The 15,316-nt window shown below is 33.7% G+C and overlaps 1 protein-coding gene across 1 annotated transcript in view; it reads right to left on the bottom strand.

Annotated features, from left to right (window-relative positions):
- Positions 1–1,098: 1,098 nt before the first annotated feature.
- Positions 1,099–15,316, bottom strand: part of LOC106682749 (innexin inx3-like) — a 135,282-nt gene continuing 121,064 nt past the window's right edge. The window contains exon 7 of the mRNA XM_067049061.1: positions 1,099–1,151. The gene's annotated coding sequence lies outside the window, so the exon portion shown is untranslated. The remainder of the gene's footprint in view (positions 1,152–15,316) is intronic.

The raw sequence follows: 15,316 nt of genomic DNA, 5'->3' as shown, positions 1-15,316 counted from the left end.
ACCGTAAAAATTGATATATAGGGAGATGGTCAGGGTTGCGGTCAAAAGAGAAACAAAAATAGTTTACAACTATTTATTTTCCAACGTTTCGCCCCCCTTTGCAGGGCTTCATCAGGGCTGTCAAAAAAAAAAAAAAAAAATTTTGGACAGCCCTGATGAAGCCCTGCAAAGTGGGGCGAAACGTTGGAAAATAAATAGTTGTAAACTATTTTTGTTTCTCTTTTGACCGCAACCCTGACCATCTCCCTATATATCAATTTTTATTATAGTTTTGAAACAGCTGCCATTTTTTATTCCCTCTATCTATACTAAACAATTTTGACTAGTATTTATACATAGTTTTCATTAAAGTAATAAAAAATTGGGGTGAAATAACTGCCTTAGTTCTTCTGTGCTCTTTTAATTTTCAAAGCGAATTTAAAACCATTTAAAACCAATAGAAAATATTTCGAAACCTTCAAACATATATTACATCTTATCAATAAGTTTCTCATATTAAGATGCTTGGCATGATATCAGACAAAGATATATATCTGATTATTAATAATTATAAAAACGAAAGACAATCGCTTATTATGCTCGAGAGAACACTTTACTAAAAATGTTGTGCATGCCAACTTCTTGCGTTGCCTCATACACACCATACTTATGTCTAGTTAAGCACATTTGTTTTAATCTAATTAATATGAACAGTCACATTGTATTTTTTTTTTTTAAATTGTGATATTATAAAATTTTTTTGTATTCTGTACTAAAGTTATACATGATTTATTTCTTCCATTTTATTGTTTCTTCCCTAACAAGTTTTTATTTATTTTTTGGCTTTTTATCGTTCTTTAAACGTGTTTAATTTTTTCATTATTCCATTTATAAAAATTGTTTCTCTTTCTTTTTCTATCTAAGATATAAGTAAATTTGAGTCAAAAGTTTAAAAATTATATAAACTAATCAAACATAGTACATGGTTGCCCCCATTTACAATGAATTAATAGTTTAACAAGACACAGATGCATACAAATATTAAAATAAAATAATATAATATATTAAGCTAAAAGTAATAAATATATGTATTTTCAAAAATGGTAATAATAATACTCACTCCATTTCGCCCGAAATATAATGTATAGACGTTTCTTATTGAAAAAACATACCTGAAAAATAAAAATAAATATTTCAAAAAATTATAAAAAAAAAGACAAGTTTAGCGGGAGATAATATTTTCTGTATAATTAAATAATACAAACTATTTTTTATGTAAATGAGTCAATCGGTCATTAGCGATGATAAATTTTTAAAAAATGGAAAATATTTATAATATGAAAATGTTTGTTGATTACAGTGTTTTAACATCAATCAGGGCCCTGTTTCATAATTTATTTATTTATTGAAATTTACAACTTATAAAATACTATATGAAGCATGCCTTCACCTTAATGCCAGACATACTTCACTTTTGGTTGGCTGGTTGGGTTTGAGTGGACTTTATAATTGAAAAATGAAACATGATTGAATGAAAAATAAAATTCTATTGTTTAAGTTACAAGTGGTGTAGGGGTGACCGGAAGAAAACATTTATGATTAGATGGTTAGTAAATTTTGAATGGCTGGGCTATGGAATTGTAAATAATGAGTTGGTTGATGATGATTATTATGTGGTGGTGGATGATGATTATTATGTGGTGGTGGATGTTAATTATTGCCAGGTGGACTTTCTTCTTTCTTCCCTCCGCATTTCTATGCCTCTGCTGCTGAGAATTACTCCAGTAAATTTACTCACTCATGGTGGATATTACTGATGAGTGAACAAAAAGAAAAAATGGACTGCTTCTGCCAGAAGACAAGATGGCTATCTCTCATTAGTCTGGTTGCTTCTTTTGCCACAGAGAGCGCTGGAGGAGGTGAGATTTGGCTGTTGGCCACATGGGGCGCTACTGTATCCTGTAGGCTATTATATGCCATAATGTATCATGGTGGCCCCTCCAATTCAACCTTTCGGTTGCTGTAGGTTACCCGGAACACAAATATATATATATATATATAGTAAGTAAATGTGATAAATTTCTCAAGACACCCATCATCCAGGAGTAGGGGGTTTGAAACAAATTATTTCATTCTTTGATCAACATGTCTACAGTCTACATGTCATTGTAAGCCAGAGCTTATAGTAAGCTTAAAAATCCTATACATATTATATTTCCAAAGTAATTAAATAAATTAAAGTTGACGCAAATATAAAATTAGATAATAGAGAAAAACAATTTTTTTCTATTAAGACTCGTATTGTAGTCATATACCGAGATAATAGAAAAATATATATTTTTTAAATTAGATGAGAGAGATAATGTAACTCGTATAGGTTAGAATTTTTGGCGGGAAACGGGCGCCGCCATATTGTTCTGAAGTAATTTCTGTTCTGTTGGTACTTCAATTATTACATTAAATTTGAGATCCCGTGACCATCTTCTTTTCAGATACCTCGGAGGATTATCAGCGGTTATTAGGAAGAAGAAAATAACATATAATGAAGTATTGTACAAGTCTGTGACATTGTACCAAGTAAAAACTACAAAAATATTTGTATTTTATAATGAAACAAAAAAAACTCTCATACACTCTGATAATCAGAAATCCTCCCGTATCCAATCCTAACAATCCAAAATCCTTGCTTCTTATTATGTCACAAATGAACTCACCCATAAAGACCTCAACATTCTATTCGTTGCAGATTTGGCCCGAAATAGACCTCTATCATTCCGAAATACCTACTCACCCAAACCCATTACCTCTTATTTTCTTATCCCTAACAACCGCTGATAATCCTCCGAGGTATCTGAAAAGAAGATGGTCATGGAATCTCAAATTTAAAGTAACAATTGAAGTACCAACAGAACAGCAATTACTTCAGAACAATATGGCGGCGCTCGTTTCCCGCCAAAAATTCTAACCTATTCGAGTTCCGTTCCGTGGCAAGGGGGTTGTGGTATCTAGTTCTTGAGTTAAATATATTGCATGCATTTTCAGTCAGTTCCCATCAAGGACCGATAGAGATGCATAATACAAATACATTATGTAAATACATAAATATATGAATATATAAATATAGATATATTAATAAATAAATTTAATGTCGTGGGAACCCCTGTCCAGGCTTATAACAGCTCAGGACCACATACTCACCAAGTTATAGTTTTTTAATAAATTATTTGGCAAAATATCATTTTTGAGAACAATAGTACAGTCTACTTCAATCGAGATATTTTGGACTTAAAATAGAATAAATTTAAAAAAAAAAATCCCTAAATATGAATGACAAAAAAGAACGTTCTCAAAACGGCAAAAGATCTAAAAACTTCTACGAAAGCAAAAAAAAACCCATTGAGTTCCTAATCAGCTGATTGCTGAATTTAAACTATGAATGACATCAGCTGTTTTATTCCGACGACTCTATAATTTACACGTCGCATTCTCATCATCAAACAATTTAAGGACGTCAGTGGATGGATAATTGATAGAAACCATGTTTGTTAACTAAACCCTAATCATGTTACACGGATTTATTTCATTTCCTAATAGAATTGGAATTCGATAAAATATATCTGCAAATAATTTTAAAAATTTGTTCTCTAACACACTTATAGCAGCAATCACCGGTAATACTAGATTTGTACAAGAGTTTAGTAAAACTCCGGTTTAACTTAGCGACCTGTTTCTGGTCTAGAGTTTTGTTAACCAGGTCAAAAGTTAACTGAAACTGAGATAACTGCCGGTAGATAGCGCTAGTCTTAAAAAATTATTTAAAAAAAATTTTTTTCTTTCACATCAAACATTTTTCTCCTTTTGTAGAACATAAAATTCTTTAATATTTTATACATTTCTTTCTATTGTTGACAATGAGAACTGTATACTGTTTTCAAATAAAGAGAATTATAAAGTTGTCTTACAATTACAAAATTATAAAGGTATTAAATAAAAAAAATTATCAGGTGCATCTAAGATGAATTTGCCAGTAGGAGGGAGAATTCGCGCGCCCCTCCCTACTACCGGGAACATGCCAGAACGTAGTTTGGAACTTGGAAATGACCAACCAGTTCGGGATTGGGTAGGTACTTGAAACGCTCCCCCTCCCTATTCTCTGACTCCTAAGTTACGAATATGGGAGGTTACTTGCTTCTTTAGGTTATGCTTTGTCCCGATATCCTTGATATATTTGTTACTTCCCAAATATCCACTTCACAATCCACAATTCAATCTTTAGATGACCCCTCTTCAGATCATAGCCCGGTTCTACTTCACATCCATTCTAATCCTATTCCTAGAACCTCTCCCCCTTCAATGGTTACAGGACAGGTAAATTGGAAAAATTTTCGGACTGATCTAGAAAACGTACTTTACTTAAAAATTCCACTAAAACAAAAGAACATATCGACTCTGCCTTCGAAATACTTTTTAGATCGATAGGAACTACTATCACTAACAATACTTTACCATTGAACGTAAAACGTTTTAGGGAAAACAACTTACCTCGTCACATACAGGCATTATTAACAGAAAAACTCCGGGCAAGAGCGAGGTCGCACAGAACAAGATATCCCTGGGACAAAACTCATTACAATGCATTGACTAACAGACTAAAAGCAGAAATTAGAAAACACAGAATACAAAATTTCCAGAACTTAACAGAAAACTTAAATACCACTGACAAATCATTATGGAGAACTACTAAAAAGCTACTAAAACACAAATCTTTCAACCATCCACTTCTCACTGAAAATAAGACTTCGACACGATCAGATGAAGAAAAAACTCAAATGTTCGGCGAACACCTCTTCAAAACTTTGAACCATCAGACGAATTTGGACATATGGAATTGAGCTCTGGGGCTCCACCAAACCATCAAATTCCTCCAGCATCCAATCCTTACAATCCGAAATCCTACGTAAAATCCTTGATGCTCACAAAGACCTTAACATCCCATTCGTTGCAGATTTGGCCCGAAACAGACATGCGTCTTTTCATTCCAAACTCCTTAACCATTCTTACCCATTAATTTTTAATCTTTCATCCTTAACAATCCCTGATAACCCTTCGAAACGTCTGAAAAGAAGATGGCCACGAGACCTTCTAATTTAAATTAATGTTTGAAGTACCACCGGTGGGTTGTTCCTTCCCAAGATTTTTTAAGTGTATATGAAATATACAACATATTTACTTATTGTATTATTTTGTACAGTGTAAATTACATTAAATAAATATACATAAAAAAAAGGTTATCCTTTATCTTTGACCACGACTGTTCCTTATTAATTCTTGTTTTACTCTGTAGGCAAATATATTGACAACTCTGTTCTGACTTAATATTTAATAATGCTGTGTCTTCCGTAAAAGGCATTTTTGAGATTTGGTAATCAAACTGCCTCTTTTTAAGTTTCTTAATTTCAATGCATTAAAATGCAGTATATTTGGTCCTTGTTGGACATTAACTTATGATAAATGCAGTAATTCATGACTTTTAATGACAGAGGAAACATGGATTGGACCACTATCAGTCTATGTTTTCATGAATTTAAATACTTCGATAATTACGTTTTTGGTTTGAGATTGGATAGTTTTCTCTCTACCCAGTTTACTTGCCATAGTATGTTTACTAAAATCGTGCGTTATTAAAGAGAAATAGTTTTGATAATATTGATACGAGGAATTTATATTTGTAAAAGTTGCAGAAGTAGATCGAAGAGGTCTGTCCCAACACCAACTTCTGACTATCCAGAACTGTACAGAGTATAGGATGTTGAAGGGAAATCACGGATTACGCATGCTCTGTACATTTCCCAACAATCAGAAGTGGTTGGTGAAACAGAGCTTGTGGAGAAAAGAAAGGGGTTTAGCGGGGGATTGTTTTGCATTGCACAACTCTCCCTTTTTCCACAGGCAAACTCATATTTGATGCACCTTATTTTATATTTTTAGTTAGTTATATTATATTAATGAGGATAAGACCTTTCTGGCATTAAAGAACTCATAATTGTTCATTAATTCATCGAGTTTGTCTAAAATCGTTGAAAATGTTTTGTAGAAAATATAAAAAATCGATTCAATATTGTGTCACTTTCAGCCAATTTTATTGAAACATATGCTGTCCATGATCAACAATTGTTTATAGCAATAATTGTTAGTTTACTGTAGCATCATTTGTTAAAGTAAACTAACAACTAACTACCGTTGATATGTAGCGATATATTAATAATTATCAATATTATTAAGGTTTTTTGCCATATGTTCTGATATATAGCCAAGGTGAAGTACTTTTCAAGGGACACCTGTATACCACATTGGTCTCGTATCAGAGCTTTTATCACCTTAGTGAACCTTGCCACATGCCGAAGGATCACAAGCCAATTAAGCAGGTAGAAACCCTGCCTAGACACGTCAGAACTTTGCCACCCTCTCTCGGCCCTTGGTAGGACGCTCATCTAGGAGGGTTTTGTCACCTATGGCCAATGAGGAGTCAGATTCAAAAAAGGTAATGCCGATGCGATCTATCATGGATCGTGTGGCCCTGGCGTAAAGATGGTACTGACTAGAACAGTTTGCAATCTCAGAGGCCCAATACGTTTTATACGACCGAGAGCTTTTTATTGCATATTTATAGTTCTATAAAATAAATTGTGAGACAAAATTTAGTCCCTGGAGGAGCAAGTACAGGAGAATGATAATTTTTCTGGATCCTGTTGTGATGATGATGATGTTGTGATTGCCGTCTTATGTGGTCGAATTGTGCCGCCGTCTTCTCCCGTCTTGTTCTGGATTACTATGGGGGTGTTTTACTTTTACCGTTCCAGTGATTTTTCCATCGAACGTTGGCCAGCATAAAAAAAAAGTATTTTGTTAACTGGTGACCAGGCTGTCTAAACATACTGCGAGTAACGTTATAACCATAAATTTTGATTTATCCTTAGTTATACGTTTATCGTTGCCCACGCTCAGCGAAGAAGGGGGTAAGTTAAAGTCAAATAAAAAAAAATATATATAATCCGAAAAGGAAAAAAACAAAACAAAACAATAAAGAATAAATTACTCCTCAGGGGCCTAAAGCACATCGCCTTCTATATAAATTATAACTCCTCTTCGATTTTTATGTTTTTTATTTATTTATTTTTTTTTTTTTTAAATTATTTTTCTATTTTTTATTTTATTTTTTTTTTACTTTTATCATGCCATAGGCGTTGATGACCAGAAGGTTTTACGCCTTTAAGCAACAAACAACAACAACAACTCCTCAGGCGCCACTTTATTTTTCTTGGAAATAATGAAAACCCCGAAGCATTATGCCTCAATACAACTAAAATATACCACTATATAAACAATTGTTGAATTATGACCACTGGCGAATACCTTTACATGTAGATAACAGAAAACCTAGGGGTGTTACCTACCCACCTGTTGAATTATCGTAATATTCCGTGAACAACAAAAAAAACATAAGTAAATTAACATAAGTTGAAATCAGAGAAAGAACAACTGAATTATTTGTACAAAAGTTTAATAATAGGAAAAAATATATATACAGAGAATGAAAAAGAAAAAAAAGAATTCTTATCAATTAATAAAACAATTAAAACTTATAGGTTGACTTAACCTTAACCTTAATCACTATATTTACATTATTATCGAAAAGAGTATAAAAGTGAATATAAAATAAAAAAAAAAAACAAGATAAAATTTAGTTCAAACCCCACGTAGTCCTCCACTTCTATTGTTAATCATCGTCTATTGAAGTAAACACCATAATTTTGAAAAACAAAACATATATGACAACATTTCTCACATGGTGATATTCCGGTTCAAACCATAAATACAGAGGGCCTTAAACTATTAACACTTCACATTGAACAATCGTAATGTTCCATGTTCCAAAATGAAACTGTCACCTTCACTCAAACAAAACGCACTCGTCTCAAAGATATCGCTCGTGTCTTGTTTTCACCATGACAACCATAACACCTCTTGTCTGAACAGATGTAGCCTGTGTTTTTATTTCACCATGACAACTATAACACCCCTTGTCTACGTAGATATCGCCAGTGTTTTATTTCACCATGGCAACCGTAATAACGTCAGGTTGTGACATGAAATTCACACTATCTGATTTGTCTCGTTGAGAGGGGATGATAAATTAATAAATAAATTTACAAAATCAAAGAACAGTTGAAGTAACATTCGGAACGTGTGGGGTAAATATCAACTAAAAAAAAGTACAAAAACCTTGGCATTTCATTGGACGGTTTTATGAAGTCCAAAATATTACTGAAGATTTTTATAATCTTTAAAAACTAATTACAATTTAGTTTTTTATAGCTAATAATAAAATCGAAATTTAGCGCGCAATTAGAAATCGCTCAACCAGTAATTGTTGATTCAAGGCTAATCAAATTCCGATCTAGTTTTGAATTGAATAGCTGATGTCATTTTCACTTTTAAATATAACGACTTTCTCAAGATTAATAACTGTCTGAACCTTGTTCACAAGGATTTTTTCCCTTTCTTTCCTGCTGAACATTAGATGTTTTGCCTCAACATTTTTATTTGTAATTATTTACTTTCAATGCTCCAAAAACGGTGGAAATAATTAATTCTTGACCAGACTGTTCAAACCATTCAAAAATTAAACTATCCGCCCGTTCGACAGACCATTTTTCCGTCTAGAGGGAAATTCAAGATGGGAACGGGCGTAACAATTACACTTGATAGCAAGAAAACCTTCTTTGAAAAAAATGTACAGGAGACTAAATGAAACAGTCTAATAAAGTTGAACTAATAAATTTAGGAAAGTCTTCGGATTTATATCCTAAGAGTAGATTAAGTGTTATATTTTATATATAATTTAATATTATATAGGACATCCAGAGTTGAGCTTTGGGGCTCCACTAAACCTTCGAATTCCTCACGTATCTAATCCTTACAATCCAAAATCCTTCGTAATCCTCAATGCTCCTTATTTTGTCACAAATTAAATCATTCATAAAGACCTTAATATTCCATAAGATTGTAACCAATGTAAAAATGTTATTAGAGTTCTACCTGTCAATAGTTTCTCTAATGGCCTGTATCATCATGTATGATCTTACATCAAATTTACTAGATGTATTATTTTGTAAGCTTGTAAATATTAAAACAGATGTGATAAATGACCGCTCAACATCGGCGAGCCACCGGAAGAAGAGGAAGCTGACCCAGACTGAGACCAGGAGGGCTGGCAAACTGCAAAGGTAACCGGACGGATGCAGTGGACAAGGTGCAGTAAGGCGCACAATGCGCTGGGCTGCACTACAGTTCAAATTGTTCCTTATATAAATTAAAATATACCTACCCCCCTCCTAACATTATTATTGTATAATAATAATTTTATACAATAAAGACAAAAATTGTTGATTTTTGAGAGCACAATACACAAGTGTTGCCAGAAGTGGCAAGGGAGGAGGATAATATTTTTTTTTTAATCATTTATTTATTGTTATTTACAACTGTATAACGTATATACAACAATTAAATTTGGTGTAGATGAGATAGTGACACAAATATGTGGAGAATCTACCCATTGATAGAATTCCAATAACATTTCCAGAGGGGAAGATCCCGAGGCCATCTTCTTTTCGGACGCCTAGGAGGATTATTAGGTAATGAAGGAGAAGCCAGGTTAGAAACAAGTGGATTTGGGTGGTTGTGAACTTTTCCATGGAAGGAATGGTATCTGGTTTCGGCCAAATAGGCAACATATGGGACATTGAGGTCATGATGGATAACTTGATTTGTCACAAAGTAAGGAGCATTAAGGATTTTGAACTGTAAGGATTCGATTCGGTAGGAATTTGATGGTTTAGTGGAGTCCAAAGCTGAACTCAGTATGTCCAGATTGGCCATATAATAGTCATGTAGATCAGTCTTTTGTAATGGATTGGCAATTTGGACCGTTTGTCTAGTAAATGTTGCAATAGTCGGAATCTACGAGCAGTTTCTTGTCTTTTTAGTCTTGTATGAAGATTCCATGTCAGTCGTTTGTCGTGACATAGTCTTAAGTAACGGATCTGTACGAAAGGAATAAGTGGGGTATTATTAAAGGATACAGTCATTGGCTTACGACGAATGTTAAATGTGATTTGGTGGTATGTATTAGAATTAATTTTAATCCTCCAGTTTTGGCACCATTCTTCAAGAGTGGTGATGTGGGATTGGAGGGTTTGGTATACAATGTAAAGATCATTGTTCACTGACAATAGAAATGTGTCATCGGCATACGTGATGAGGATAGTGTTAGGATGGGTTGGGATGTCAGCTGTGAAAACTGTATAAAGGATAAAAAAAAAGGCAATAAACAAACAACACCTTCCAAGATGTTAAATTAACCCATTATAAACAAAGCTATGTACGAACTTTTAATATATTTTTATCAACAGTTGTCCCTGAGCGCTATCTGTAGTAGTTGCAACGAAATATTTTGATTGGCCGTCTCTCTCATCACGGGCGCACCCAGAAAGGGAACAAATTATTAATTTAATAAAAAAAAAATTTTTTTTTCAAGCAAATATTAATTTCAATTACTAATAAAGCACAGAACGATTATATCTAATGTTTTTTAATGTTTTGTTTCATGCTACTTTAATGCTGAAATGTCACAACCTGGGCCCAGTTTCATAAAAAAGTACAAACTAATACTATAGGGGTATTCATGATCTTTGGTTTAACATGTTAAAGCGTGTTAAATGGAAAAACTCATGTTAAATCGAGAAAAAAAATTGCCTTCTTTTACCGTGGTAAAACGAAATAACATTTAACATGGCTGAGAGTCTGTTACTTGGTCTGTTAAATGGAGAATGACGTCACACAATAGACCAGTTGAGATCGCCGCCATTTTTGTTGTGACAGCTCAGTTCTTTCGTGTGTTTGTGGTATTCATATCCCTGTTATTAAACCAGAATGGATAATTTTAATGATACATTTGAGGAAAAAAAAAGTAAAAAACCAATGTAATTTCATTCTATCTGAAAATTTGTAAACGCTCGCCAGATAAAAATCTCACTATATGAACCATGTAATTATTCACGTATGTCCCAGAATAAAGTTATTTTTTCATTTCATTTCATAAGCTAAACTTTCTCACAAATTCCACTTTTCACTCACTCTAGGCATGTTGTAATTAATTACTTAAATCATAACTGAAGTAAACAATAACATGAGGGTCTGGAAGGAAGGTTCTAAACATAAAGGCTTATACAACAAGTTGCTGAGAAAATCCGCTAGGGGCTCTTATGCATTTAACGTTTAAAGGGGCCTCTACATGTTGGCCGAGCCATGGCGAACTCAGACATACGCGAGCATGCGGATGGGTGGCTTGGCTTGGTTGGCCTAGGCTCGTTGCCGAGCCGTCGAGAGTCGGTTTTTGGACACAGATCAAAGGGGTTCGTGAGAGCGCTCGTGTAGCATCTCCACCATTGTTCTTTGTCTAGTTGCAACTGAGAGCTGTTAGGAGGTTAAAGATGTTTGTTGGTACTTTTTTATAATAAGTTTTATATTTAATCTTATTTATTTATGTTTAATTTCCTTTCATTTTCTTTTTTTGTAATAAAAATAATATTATCCAAGTGCAATGACTGAAAACACTTCAACGTCCTCCATGTTTGCCTCTCTGAATAACACTGACATGTGGATGGTCCGCACTTGGCTCGCCGAGCATTTGTACGAGCCTCCGAGCCATGGCGAGCGGCCAACATGTGGATCCACCTTAACATGACTTCAAATAGGGCTGCTCACAATCTTATAGTTATAACATTTAACATGGTAAAACATTTAACATTTAACACAACATCATGAATACCCCTTATTAGTCTTGTAGATTTATCTTAATTCAATTACACAGACTTATACAATAGTAACTTGTACTTTAGTATTTTTTAATTCCTGTAATATCACTAATTGTCATCCCTATTATGAAAAAATAAGTATTAATATTATCACCACACTAGTTTCTACACTTGTACTATGAACTAATACTATTAGCTTTCATTAAGAAACAGCGCCCTGATTATCAAAGGCTTTCCCCCCCCCCCCTAGTTTTGATCCTCGGTACGCCTTGTCTCTTGTACGGTCATTTCTAACTGATGTACCATAATAATTTATTTGATATTCAACGATATTGATATTTAGAAGTTATACTTTTACCATTTAAATTAAATGATAACATTATAATCTTCTGGATAAGCTACGTTAAATACTCCTTTCTGGTCAAGTGTAATTTGTTTTGAGTAGTACTTACCAAGATGTTTTAGTTTGTAGCACAAATGTGTCATTGGCATACGTGGTGAGGATAGTTTGGGAAGTCAGATGTATAGACGGTGTAGAGAATGGGATCGAGGATACACCTTGAGGAACACCAGCGGACACCTTTAAGATGAATTTGCCTATGAGTAAAGGAGGGGGGGAGGGTGTGCTGTGGTAAACGGTTTCTCCACTATTGTCTACTGCATTTTTTTTTTCTGGACGTTGGAAAATGAAAATTGGAAAAAAAAATTAAGTAAAATTATAATAATTAAACAAAACGAGAACAACGTTTTGTTGTGGACTTTTTGCCCGGTTAAAGATTTTTTTTTATGGTAAGGAGACGAGGATGAGAAAAACATCAATTTTGTTTATTTTAAAAAATTAAATAAAATCAGTTCACATTGTTTACAATTGTAAACTCTGGATATGTACAAAATATTCTTTTATTTTCCTTATCAGTAAACATTTATTAGACAGTGAATTTTAAAACAGACACAAGAAATCTGAACCAACATTACGCAGAGATTTTTAGCAAAATTGATTTTTGAAAAATATGGGATTAAATTAATGTTGATAATTATAATTAACCTTGATATGAATTGTAATAATAAAATAAATAGGAAATTTAACCAAAATATAGTTAAAATAAATAAATTAAATGTTTGACCTGAGTGTGGGAAAGGTTAAAAATATTGTTGTGATAAATTATAATAAAGAAGGTTGACTGTGATTTAAAGTTGTAATTTTTAATTTAATGTGAACAATTGACAAATTAATTAATAAGACATAATCTAAGAATTATCCTTATAAACTAATTTATATGATGCCCTAATCTTTTAATGTGTCATTGGGTAATTTGTGGACTGAAACTAATGATCTGTGCAGAATAGGCTGCATATTTTTTTTTTTTTTAATGATGTGGTTACAAAATTGTATTAAGGTATGGTAATTTATTAATTATTTAATTGTTTGGAATTGTTAAATATCTACGTATAATAAAACCTGTTTGTGATTGATTGTCCTTGAGGATGGCCGAATTGGCCGAAACGTCAGACTTATAAAGAAATATAAATTTTTTTGAGACTATAATTAAATAAAATTTATTTATTTAAACCAAATATGAATTTTATGAATAACTAAATGGAAAAATAGAAGTATACGATTCGAATGGAAATTGCCGAAACTGAACAATCTTTTCTGTTTCCATTACGGTTTTTTTTTTAATCTTTTTGTTAAACTGTTGGGTTCTTGGAGGGAACAAAATTTATATTATTTATACCCACCTCAATAAACTTTTCTAACAGACAATTATAGCGAGTAGGTTGGTCGATGTACGACATGTCACAATCTCACGAGAGGAGATAACACTAAAAAAAAAAAAAAGCAATCCTTCCCCGCCGGACCCGCCAACCCCCGGGGAGCGACGGCCCTATATCACTGTTGAAATATTAGCTTAAAACGGGAAGGAGAGACTTTAAGATGGAGCAATATTTAAAAAGCGCCTGAAATTAAAGAACGGCATGAAACAATCCACTCCAGCCTTCCATGGTAGCCTTACTTATCTGACTTTTCAAACAGACCACTATAGCGTGTAGGTTGGTCGATGTACGACATGTCACAATCTCACGAGAGGAGATAACACTAAAAAAAGGCAATCCTTCCCCGCCGAACCCGCCCCGCTAAACCCGGAGAGCGAGAGCCCTATATCACTTTTGAAATATTAGCTTAAAACGGGAAGGAGAGACTTTAAGATGGAGCAATATTTAAAAAGCGCCTGAAATTGAAAAACGGCATCAAATCTTTATAGCAACAGAAAAATAAAAAATTTTCAAAGTCTTAAGAATTTTTTTTTCTGTTTCTAAAATCACAAAAATAGCGACGACTGAGCCCAAATTGTTAAAGCCCAAAATTTTGGTTTTTATTAAGGTTAATTTTTTTTGGCAACTTTCCAAGTGACTTTTAATTTTGTTAGTTGTAAGTTTATGTTTATTCATATTTTTTTTTTTTTAACTATAAGTAATTTTAATTTGGTACATTAAAATAAGGGATATAAGGAGGTTGAGTGTTTTTAAATACATTGCGACGTGCAGAACGATACCGAAGGCAGTGGGGCCAGTTCCTGCATAACCGCGGATGAGGCAGTTGGCAGTGAAGATTTAGGCTGTACTGGAGCGATGTTAGGTTGCTTTGGCACGGTGTAAGACGCGAGAGAGACGCACTGCTTCACGGATGCTCCACCGCCATTGTTTGTTGACTCGTTTGTTGGAGCTATTTAGTTTTGGAACCCTTTCACCGACTCACCGGCAGTCACCACTGTTCAGTCTACAGTTTTTTGGAGTCGTCGGGTTGCCCAGTAACCTCTCTCTCACCAGCTCGCCAGCGGTCATCCTGGTCAACCAACTCTAGACTCGTAATTTTATTGTGATATGCGAGTTAAGGAACCAGTATTATAAATTTAAACAATTGCCCCTTGCCCAACTGTAGGTTCAGTCACTTTAGACATATGGTTCCATGTGTTCACATTTCATTACAAAAGAAACTCAATAAAAAGAACTAGGTTCAAAGAAGGCCCAGAAACCCTTCTAACAGCCCTTTCAAGTAGTATCAAGTATCCTATATCAATAGCAAGGGCTGACACATAGGCTAGTACATGCTGTCATCTCACAATGGACTTGCATCAGTCAAACTATTTTATGGTTAACATATGTAAGTCAGTACACACAAGTCTTAGGTCATGGTCTTTTTCTTAGAATTCCAGCTACCCAACTTCTCACCACGCCTTTTTTCCCCTTCCAGATATTTCCTAAATTATCTGATTTGTCCAAACCCCTTCTCCTATTTCACTATTTCTCCTACCCCCTCTTCTTAAGTGTTCATATATATTTCCTAGACTAGATAGCTAAGAAGAGAAGTAAGAAGATAGAGACTGAGTAACAGTAACATATAGTTCTTGTAAATATGTTAGAATAAAGTCATTTTAGTCTTCACTGATTTTTTATGTTAT

The sequence above is a fragment of the Halyomorpha halys genome, unplaced genomic scaffold, assembly GCF_000696795.3.
Source record: "Halyomorpha halys isolate HHAL.00 unplaced genomic scaffold, Hhal_1.1 Scaffold439.1, whole genome shotgun sequence".
Lineage (NCBI taxonomy): Eukaryota > Metazoa > Arthropoda > Insecta > Hemiptera > Pentatomidae > Halyomorpha > Halyomorpha halys.
This window is presented reverse-complemented; position numbering and strand designations above follow the sequence as displayed.